Source organism: Venturia canescens, chromosome 3 (assembly GCF_019457755.1).
Source record: "Venturia canescens isolate UGA chromosome 3, ASM1945775v1, whole genome shotgun sequence".
Taxonomy (NCBI): domain Eukaryota; kingdom Metazoa; phylum Arthropoda; class Insecta; order Hymenoptera; family Ichneumonidae; genus Venturia; species Venturia canescens.
Window position 1 is genome coordinate 15,790,105 of NC_057423.1, and position 11,789 is coordinate 15,801,893.

An 11,789-nucleotide genomic window follows, 5' to 3' on the forward strand; every position below is an offset into this window, starting at 1 on the left:
GGTACATTTTTTTGACATTTTTAAAACGTTCTCGAAATGTAATGCGACAACATTTTCTTCTGAAAAATATTTTGTTATCGTCAACTAACGCACATTTTCTTCTAACTTCTGAAAAATATGTTTCCGGTATCTTAGAGCTATCATTCAACTACCTTCCAATAATCAGACATATTGCTATAAAACATGTCGGCTAAATTTTTTGACATTTTTGAAAATTCGGTCAGATCAAACGCTACGCGGAAAATTTCTGATATGGGTATTTTTGAGTTCAGGACAATCGTGGCTATCGATTTGATGCGGTTTTGGTCGTATTGCTATAAGACCGAAATTTTGGTCGTGGGCTCTTGTACTATTGGTCAAATCTGCTCAAATTGTGAAAGATAAGGAAGTAAAACATATTTTATGTAGGAATTCTAAAAAAATTCTAACGTGATGGAGGGGACAATTATCTGCTTTTCTCTTGATATTACGTTCAGCCATATTTGTTTTAAAGAAACGACCATAAATTAATGAAAAAAATCGTTCATTGTTGATTCGAAATAATTATGTGGAAAAGGAATTGAAGAAAAATAGATTACTTTAAAATTAAATTTAAAACTTTTGCTCCTCAGACTGAATCTGTTGAACTGTTCAATCTTCAAATTATGTTTTGCCATCTCGGCCTATTTTAATAAATAAACCTTTCAAGACATAAAAATGCATTTCAATTTAAAAAAATGCAAAGATTAAACAAAAATAAACTCAATGGTAACAGTGTCCTTTAAAAAGATGTCAATGAATGATATATATTAGCCTCATATATATTATGTTCTCAAATGCAAGAAAAAGAAAATATTCGTACTGATTGAAATTTTCCAAATGAGGTATCAGGTACGAAAAAAAATGATCAAATGGACAATTATGAAGCAAAATAAAGCTCGCTCTGTCCCTCTTGAAACTTTGATGGCAAAAATGGGTTATAATAATTTTCGGAGAGATACTCAATTTTTTCCGTGGATAAAAAACTTACACAGGGTACCTAATACTATGATTCTCAGTTAAATGCTTTTCCTTTACAATCTAACAATAATTTTCGAAGAGCAAACCTTTAAAATTGTTTTTAAAAATATTACATCACGAAAATTTATTTTTATTTTGTACTAAACAAATCATATCCTTAAAAAAGGGTTAGACTTAAGTCATGGCGTGCTAAGGCTCTCCTAATTATTGGCTGTAAGTTTATGAAAAATAAGGAAAATCGAATTACGAAACATTTGAAATAGATACTGTACCCTTTTTATTCTTTTCAATTCCGTAGCAAGTGTATATAAAGTGCGGTTTACTCAGGTTCTCAGGTACATCAAATCGTGAAGGCGCAATTGAGAACCAAATATTTTCCGTGAATTACTTGCAGTTAAATAATAATTTAAGCCATTTTTCTATAAACGCTCTAAAATGAAAATACGTTCCAACTTTTTGACAGTGACACGGAGTAGCGCGGTACATCCGCTATTCTGACGTTCGCTATTTTCACGTTCGCTATTTCGAACGTTCGCTATTTAGTATAATCTAGGTCTTAATCATTCGAAAAATTTATTTTTCATTTAATTTCACAGTCTGATCATAAGTCTGTCGATGAAACAACTACTCTCCATTACGAATTTCAAAAATATATCAAAGTACTACTTAAAGTATGATCTATTTTTTCTACCTTCAAAATATAGACGGTCTGAATATGTATTTTTGAAATAATGCTCATTCGATGGAAAAATATTCAATTAAATTAACAGCCTACTTGATAGTTTGTCGAGAATAAAAACTTCAAATTATTGTTTTTTCTATACTTTTCTATGGCAAATTATAAATTTTCGACATATCGGCTGTTCTACGATTTGGTTATTCTACTTATTGAACCCCACCCATACCGGTACCTCGATCCATACCACTCTGGCAATTTTTTTGCGAGATCGTCAAACATACTGAAAGACTTTGTAATTTTTTCAGTCAAAAGAGACTGGCTATTTTTGAATTGAAAAAAAATTAATTTTTGTGGTTTCATTTTTTTTACCCTAGAACCTCGATTCGTGCCACTCTGGCGATTTTTTTGCGATATCGTCAGACCTATTGGAAAACTCTGTAATTTTTTCAGTCAAAAAAATGGCTGTTTCTGAATAAAAAAAAATAATTCTCCTCCTTTTTCGTAAAAAGTCATCGTTACCAGAACGCAAAAATTATTTCGAGTCATTCGCTCGAAAGCTAACATGAAACTACGACTTTTATGTCAAAACATTTTTTTTCAGTTATTTCAAGTTTCCGAGATATATTCATTTGAAAAAAAAAACAATATTTTCAAAAATTATGAATTAAAAAATCTGAAGACATTCACATCGAGTGCCTTTTAGTAGTATTTTGATATAACCAATTATGAGGTAAATCTAAGGTGGTCGAAAAAAAAAGTGGCCGGTTGAACAGAGAATCCCTCATATATCATGAAAAATGTAAAAAAAAATCCATAAAAAAATTATGAAACCAACGGTAAATAATTTCAACAGAACAATTCGAAAAAAAATTCACAAATCTTGAAAAAATATTGAATAATCAAATAACAAGAATGAGGCATCGGTTTCCAAAATGATTTCAAGCGCAATTTTTGGGTTTTTTATTTTTTACTTGTTATTTGATTCTTTTGACACATTAAAAAATAGATACAGATTAGTTTGTTCTAAAGATAATATTTTTTCAAGATTTGTGAAATTTTTTTCGAGATGTTCTGTATTTTTTTTTATAAAATATTTTTTTTTACTTTTTTTTCAAAATTTTTTTCAAGTATTTTTTATGGATGTATAATTTTATGTATTTTATCAGCAAACGAGGGACCATCAATATACTTGTCCCGACCTTTTTTTTCCTAGGTTTAGATGTTGCAAAATAGTTTAAGTATTTTACTATACCGTTATGAAACTTTTTGATTTGACAGTGTTCGCTCACGGCTTCACTGATTTCTACTGAACCTCGTACAAGCCCGTCATTTTCACTACATTCGGTAAAATCTACTCGTCTCAGTTTTGCCTCACGTCCTAATTCTGCATTTTCATCTACAACCAAATCAACTAGAAGTACTAATTTTTCTGATTTACTTTCGCTTCTTATTTCCTTCATATTGTCTATATCAACTTTGTCTTGTCCGTTCGGTTTTCCGGCTTTTAATACTAGCTTTTTCAAGAATGGTGTATCGACGTAACCTTTGCCTCGACTAGCCACAACCTGATTCCTCTGCCATTTCTCTACTGGCGCCGGATTGTCGGCTACATGTGGGTATTTCGGTTTTACACGCGATGTTTTTGTTCCTTTTACATTTACATCCAAGTTTATTTTCGCAATAGTTCTTTGTCGGCAAACATCTAGTTTTCGTACGCAATCGGCAACGGACGAGTGGGTTTTATTGTTCAGTTCAATCTCTTTAACATATTTATGTGAGCTTATGGAAAACGCATTACTTAGTCTCGAGATGTTATGATCTATAGCATCCATATCAATAGCGCTCCACCAGGGTAAAAATGGCATCCAAGCTCGAATAATAACATCCACTATTTCCGGTACATATTATCGTTTTGGTCGCTTGTTATTCCTTCCATCATTTTATTACGCTCCTGTATATCTATTTCATTTTGAATGAACACCATTATCGCATTGAATCTTCTATAAAATGGCGATTTCCTATAAATAGCATCGTCACGTGAATGTCATCGTCCGTTCCCAACTCTTCATAAACTTTGACATTTTTCATCTCACGAGCACTTCTGTTTTTCATATTAAGAATAACAGCTAAACCATCATGGGCTCTGATTTTGCTCAAAAATAGTGTGCACATATGTTTAAATACAATAGCTGCATTTTTCAAACTCCTACACAAACACGAAAGCGCCATACACTCCATGAGACGAGGTTTCAAGTGCTTGTACTTGGACAACTTGTCACGAATTGTTCTCGAAACATTTGCCATGAAATGTCCAAAACACAATTTGGTTTTAGTTTTTTCTTTTAAGTGATCTACACCACTCACACAGTTTTCGTATGCTGCATCAAGATATTCACTTACGGACATGTAATTCCCCTCCCGCATAGCCGCTTTTATTAGTGCCCACGACCAATCGACAACTATAGCTTTAGCCAACGGCCATTTATTCTTCTCTTTCTCGACAAATAATCTTTACTTTCTCCAGAAAGCCCCTACTGAATCTATTCCATGCTCTGCTGTTATCATCTGGGCAATAAATAATATATCATCGCCGACATTAACTACTAACGAATAGTATTAAGAGACTCGGTAGAGTCATGGGACAAGTACTACATTGACAGCTCTGTCATTTTCTAGAATTGCGGAGCTCAAGAGATGTTTTGTTAAGCGAAAATTAGTTTGGAAACAAATTTTCAAAATCTCTTTCGAATGAGCCCGAAACCAACACAATCAGTAGCGTAATTGCTGAGAAAAAACTTTGCACAGGCTCAAGATTATGCAAAAATTACTAACACATTTAGAAATTTGACCTGTTTGTATATAATACCATTAAAGGCCTCATGTCCCTGGGGCTAACTTGGCGGCGGTGTCGTGGACTGACGTCACATGCCAGCATCTCCACCTCGTCGTTATATAGTGTAACGGTACTATTTGTGTCAGAACACACCGTCACGCGTAGATTCGAGCTTCTTATAAAATAAAGGAGCAGGCATGAAAAAAAAAACAAAAGTACGGAGAAAGATCTGTGAAAAATCAAGAGTTTTATTCAATAGAGGATGATTTCTTTACTCTCTCTGAGTCGTTTTACAAAAAAGAAAATATTGCTTCGAACACAAGGGATTCTTCTATCTGGTATTTTTCTTTGAATCTCTAAAGGGAGTTGACTAAAAAGATCGCACGCAAATGAATAAATTTCGCAATTAAAATTTTAAAGATTTTTGATAAATTTCGCGGCTGGAGACAAATTTCGCAATTAAAGGTAACCTTCGTAATTTAAATATCGAGAATTTCCGCAGGTTAAAGACAAAGTTCGCAATCAAAGATAAATTTCGCAGTCAAGAATAAATTTCGCAATTAAGATAAATTTCGCACGTATTTTAATGATTGATGAGTCAAATATAAATTTCGCCATTAAAATAAATTTCGCACGCGTTTTAATGATTGATGATTTCCGTAGATTAAAGGTAAATTTCGCATGTTTGAACATTTATTTGTTAAATTTTTGGAACTTAAGATTTTTGGTAAATCGCGCCGTTAGAAACAAATTTCACACTTGAGGATAGATTTTGCAGTTATAGGATTTTGATAAATTTTGCAAGTTTGTTTTAGCTACGCACGCTGTTTGTTCGAATTGAATTTACTATGATTTTATATAAAAGCAAAGATCTAATTTCCTTCTCGATTTTTTCATAAACGTTGGCCCTATCATCCGGTTTTGAGTCCACCCAGGAATCTTAAGGCAGAACGAACCCGAACTGCCCCCGCCCTCCTGGCATGAAGGGAAGGATTCCCCCAAGAATCTTGTGACCGAACGGAGCCGAACGGTTACCGCTCTCTTGGCAGAAATCTTGGTCCAGAACGGAATCGAACTGTCCCCGCCCTTCTGGTCAGATCGGTACCTCAGAGTGGAAATCTTGAACCCAAACGGAATCGAATGGGGCCTGCCCTTCCAAACTGAGTCGGTTGTGAGCTACGTTTTGCAAAGCTGATTTTGAGTTGTTAAGTCAAAATCGGCTGGAAAAATTGCGTAAGCGGATCTGAGTTGCTTAGTCTACAGATCGGCGTGCGTAAGCGAGTCAAGCGTGATGAGGGCCAGACTGGCTCTCGAGACTATTTCCTGGTGCCCTTTTATATGCGAGAGATATAACAAAGAATAATGATAACAAATTGGCGGATTTCATGCTTTTTCCTGATTCGCTCGTTCATTTCGTCGCAAATCCGTTAAAATTTCTTGATTGGTTAGTGTTTTACATCGTGTTGTATTTGATTGGTTGATTTATTTCGACCAATGATAAATTTTAATTTCACTCGACTGCGCCTGAGCGAGGACTCGTGATCGCCATTTGAGGATGAGTCATTTTCTCATTCGTTGCTGAAGAAATTCGCCTATTGGCTAAATTTTTTGATTGGCTCTCGCGAGCCTGGTCGCAGCAGCGCGCGAAACTCATTTGAATTTAAATTAATTTCTCCGTAATGATTTCCCAAAATTTTCTTAAGTTTTAAAACAAGTTTGCTCTGAAATTGCCACCGATAGGTTCGCACATAAGTTTTTTATAGATTTCCTTTCTTTGCTGTTAAGGAGAGATGAATTCTTTAATGAAAATTGATGAGAATTGATTTTTCTGGGATCTATGGTGAACGGGTCGATAAGCGAGCCCGTACGCTGGCGCCTCACTTCGGGCGATCCGCGTACCGCGCCTTGCCGTGTCGGTACGGCCGCATGCTTTGTTGTCGAGCGGTATCGTTCGTCTCAATAGATAACCGCGATATTATGAAAAAGGGTTATGTTGTTTTGACAATGCGAAGTTCGGGATGTGTGTATCGTGTACTGGATAAATTCGTGGTGATCGGTTAATTGTATTATTCTTTCCTATCGTGAATTGTTTCTAAACATAGATTTATTTGAATAATTGGTCGAATGTAAATGAATTCCAATAAATTTTTTAAAACTTCTATTAAATAAAAATATCGTCTAATCCAATGTATTTTTGTCATATTCTCTTACATTTAGTTTGGCCGTGCCCTCCAGTCCCTTTTTTCCACCTATTTAGCTTATAGTGTATCCATACCAATTTCTGTTCATTCTCTGGATTATACACTGAGAAAAAAATTTCTTTCATTGAACTAAATCCATTTGGTTGAAAGGAAATTTAGTAGATGCAACTATTTTTTTGTTGAATAGCGAATTGCGTAGTTGATTCAATTAAATTAGAAAAATATCTTGCAGTTGAATCAACTAAAATACTCTAAGGATATCATTTAGTTGAAACAACTAACACCATTTATTTGCAATAATATGCTTTTTATTTCCTTCAACGAAATGTTCTTTTATATATACCATTTCGAATTGATTAAAGAGTATCATTGTGATAAATGAATGAATTTGTTTATTCAAAGGAATAGTGAATCAATACAAAAAAAACATTTGCTGAACGAAAAGGATAAATTTGATTCATTTAAATTGCAAAAGCAACAAAAAATTTAGTTATATAAATAAATATTTGTTTATCTCAACAAATATTATCGAAGTTACATTTTGTCGATTGAACAAATATGGAACAAATATGCTATCATGTGGCAGATCAACATTCATATAACTTTTGTTCATCAACAACTGAAAACATGTTTCAAATAACCTTTTATTGAGTTATTTCAATTATCCCATTTGTTTCTTCAACTAAACGAAGATTTTATGTCTGTTTTTTCATTCTCAATCCTTTATTTCCTGGCACGATTTCTGGTGCGCCAAAAATTAGCCAGAGGGCGACGGATAAAACGCTCTCGCGCCAACAGAGCACCACCTATACGCCTATAAGACTCCCAATTTTTCCATTCAACTCCGTCCTTTAACGGGGCACACAGAAATTATTTCTCGATTATCGAGAAGATTTGAGTACTAGATACTCACAAATCGTATGGGCGGGGGAATATCTGTTCTCGAGGATCCAGTTCGAGATTCGAATAACAATTTTTTACCACATTGACAAATTATTTTGTCTAAAATAATGAATATTTAGTTTAACGTATTGAACTAAATTTTGTTTTCAGTGCGCCGAACATTTTAGTTGCTCCAACAGAATTCTAAACGTCCCAGAATAAAATGTTTTGTTCAACGAAGTACATCATGTATTGTTTGAATAAAATGTTTTCCATAGACAGCAATGTGTTTGAGCATCTCAATCACGAAAAATATTCGACGGATGACATCAATGAGTATACAATATGAGAAATTGGTTTATTTAACGAAATTTTTATTAGAATCAAGAGAATTTTTTGTTATTTCTACTTCCACTTTTGATACCGGATTTCACGTAACTTTGGTCAGAAATAAATTTTTGGATTTATTTAGTAAATGAGTCTACAATCAAAGAAATAAATTGGCATAGAAAATAAATATTTTGTTTGATAAACGATAATTTTTTTGAATTCACTGTAGTTTTGTTGAGATGAATAATTATTTGGTTGCCCCATTTACAAATTAATTTGTCTAAAATAATGAATATTTAGTTGAACGTATTCAACTAAATTATTTGGTTGAGCGAAACAAAATTTGTTGTGGTCAACCAAATTTTTTTCTCAGTGTAGACATCAAAAACTGTGGAGCCGTCGACCTGGACATCGAAAACTGTAGAGCTATCGACCCAAACTTCGAAAACCATGGATCCGTCAACCTAGACATTGCAAACCGTAAAGAAACATAGCTAGACATGGAAAATTATGGAACCGTCGACCGGGATAGCAGAAACTATGGAGAACTATACCTGGACATGAAAAACCATGGAGAAATATACCTAGACATCGAAAAACATGGAGAAGTATAACTAGACATTAAAAACTATAGAGCCGTCGACCTGGATAACGGAAACAGTGGAAAAAAATAACATCGAAAACCATGAAGAAATATATCTGGACATCGAAAACTATGGAGGCGCCGACTTAAATGTCGAAAACCTTGCAGTCGTCGACCTAGACATCGAAAACTATGGAGCCGTTGATCTGGACATCAAAAACCATGGAACCGTCGGCCTAGACATAAAAAACCATGGACCCTTCGACCTAGACATCGAAAACCATAGAGCCGTCGACCTAGACATCAAAAGCCGTTAAGAAATATACCTAGGGTCGAAATCTATGAAGCCGTCGATGTGAATGGCAACGACTATCATGAATCATACCTAGACATCGAAAACCATGAAGAAATATACCTAGACATCGAAAACTATGGAGAAATATACGTAGACATCAAAGACTATGGACAAATATACCTGGACGTCGAAAACCATGAGGGGATATACCTAGACATCGGAAACTACGGACCCATCGACTTAGACATCGAAATTCTTGGAGCCGTCGACCTAGACATTGAGAATCGTGGAGAAATATACTTAGACATCGAAAACCATGGAGAAATATACCTAGACTTCGAAAACCTGGGAGAAATCTATCTAGACATCGAAAACCATGGAGCTGTCGACCTAGACTTCGAAAACCTGGAAGAAATCTATCTAGACATTTAAAACCATGGAGCTGTCGACCTAGAAATCGAAAACTATCAAGCCACCTACGAGAGATGGATTTTGCTTGTGCCCTTGGTGAAAAGGGGTCGAGATCGTTTCTCTACTGCGTATGCACCGACACATCATTCTAACCTCGTACGATGACGCGCGTAATTATTTTTTTCCTGCAAGCTTTGCTCATACAAAAAATAAAGAATGTACGAATGTACATTTGGCGCATTCTTCACTTAAATTCACTCCAATGCTTATCATCAACGATAAGCACGAGTAAAAAAAAGCCCAATCCAACGATTTACTCGATAGCATCACACCTACTAAAAGAACATTAAAAAAAAAGATTCGGCCACAATACGTGACTCAGATTTCTTGGTAAAACGAACATGTGGTATCCTTTAATCCCTGAATGATTCGATAACATTTCGTGAAATTGACAGCTTAAATTTTGAATACAACGGGGAACTGTCACTTTCCAAATTTTTGGAGCATGAACATATTCATGGAAATATATAGGTATACAATTTGTATTATGGCACCAGAAAAAAATATATAGATATATAAAATGTATTATGGCACTAGATTTGTCACTAAAGAAAAAACCAATAAACATCAAAAATTTGTGCGAAAAAATGCAACATTTTTTGATGAAATTAAAAAATAAATAATTAATATCTTTTCAATGCGTTAAGCTACAGAGTTCGTAGAGGTTGCGATCGAAAGATAAAAAAAAATAAAAAATACGTCATCTTGTAGGATTCGTTGGAATACTGTAATTATTCAGTTATTAAAGAAATAAATTTTGAGTGTTATCGAAAACAGCTGAAAAACACTCACGCTCCGGTAAAGACTCTCTGGAAGCGACTCGTCATACATAAATGTACTTGTCTCAGAGTCGCTACCGCGACTCTAGGTACCACTGGGTTCTTGCTTCAAAGAGCGGTTCAAAGAAATAAATAATCATTTATACGTTTTATAATCGAAAACGATTCGTTTTCTATTTATCACCAACGATTTCCATCGTTCGAGATTTTGATTTAGAATCGAATTCTCCAGTGGTTGAAAAACCGCTGGGTTCTCGCTTAAATGAGCAGTCGAAATAACCTTTGTACTTTTGATAATAAAAAACGATTGTTTTTTTATTCATCTCCAACGATTTTCATCGTTGATGATTTCAACTTGAAATCACTAACGATTTCGATGGCTGAAGATTTGAATTTGCAATCAATTTCTCCAGTGGTTGAAAAACCGCTGGGTTCCCGCTTGATCAAGCGGTCGGAATTAATAAACAATTTCCATTGGTCATAAGAAGAACAGTCGTTCCTCCGTTCATTTCCAACGACTTTCATTATTGATTATTTCGATTTTGAATTGAATTCTCCAACGGTTAAAATTCCGCTCGGTGTTCGCTTCAATAAGCTATTGAAATGAATAAACAATTTACTTTATTTATAAAAAAAACATTGTTCTTCCAGCGGTCGAAAAACCGCTGTGTTATCTTACTAGAAAAAGCGGTCGAAATGAATAAACAATTTACTCTATTCATAAGAAAAACAATTGTTCTTCTGCTCATTTACAACAATTTTTGTTGTAATGACTGAAGAAATATTAGAACGATTCTTATGTTAATCAAAAAATCAATCTCTCCCATGTATATTCAAAGAATTTCATCATTGACAATTTCGATTTGGAATCGAACTCTCCAGCGGTCGAAAAACCGCCGGGTTGCCCGTTCAGTATGCGATCGGAATAAACTAACAATCTTTGTTGTGTTATATGAAAAACGATTTTTTTGCCAATCACATTTTTCCCTATTTATTTGACGAAAAATAATCATTTATTCGTGTATTTCAACGACTTCCGCCGTTGGTCAGTTCGATGTGAATCGAACTTGCCAGGGTTGAATGAACCGCTGGGCTCACGCTTTTAAAAAGGGTTTAAATACTTTACCAATTTTTGTTTCTGGAATACATGATCGATTTTCAATCATTTTTGTTGTTGGTCAGTTCAATTCCAACTGATCTGCGTATAGTTAGAGAATCACGTGGCCTCTGCGTTTCTTCCTCTCATTTCCTGATCACTTATTGCTTCCTCCGGTGAAAAGATACGATTTCTTTGCGCCAACATTCTTCTTTGATGATCGAATATCTCCGTCGAAACCGATGGCACCTCCGAGATTTTCGTTAGCGTCTATGTATTCAACGACAATGAGGCGTCACATGCAATGCGGTTGCGAACGAAAACAGCTTGTCACCTGTAAGACGGACTAGTCTGTTTACAAATCGAAAAGAATATAGAAAAACGTAAAGTCACCTATAAAAAGACAAACCAGTTAGTTCTCTTGGATTTCAAGTCATATGCTTTCATTTATGAAACGTTCAATTACAGTGTACAACAGTGAGACCACCCGAAAAACGTTTCCATTTATTTTTCTTGTTGTGATGTAATTTCTAGTTTCAAATGAGAAAATAAAAATTCCCTTTGTTGATGCTGATTCAAAGTCATATTTAATCGAAATTTCAGCAAGAACCGAGAAATCAGAAACAAGAATAACGTATTAT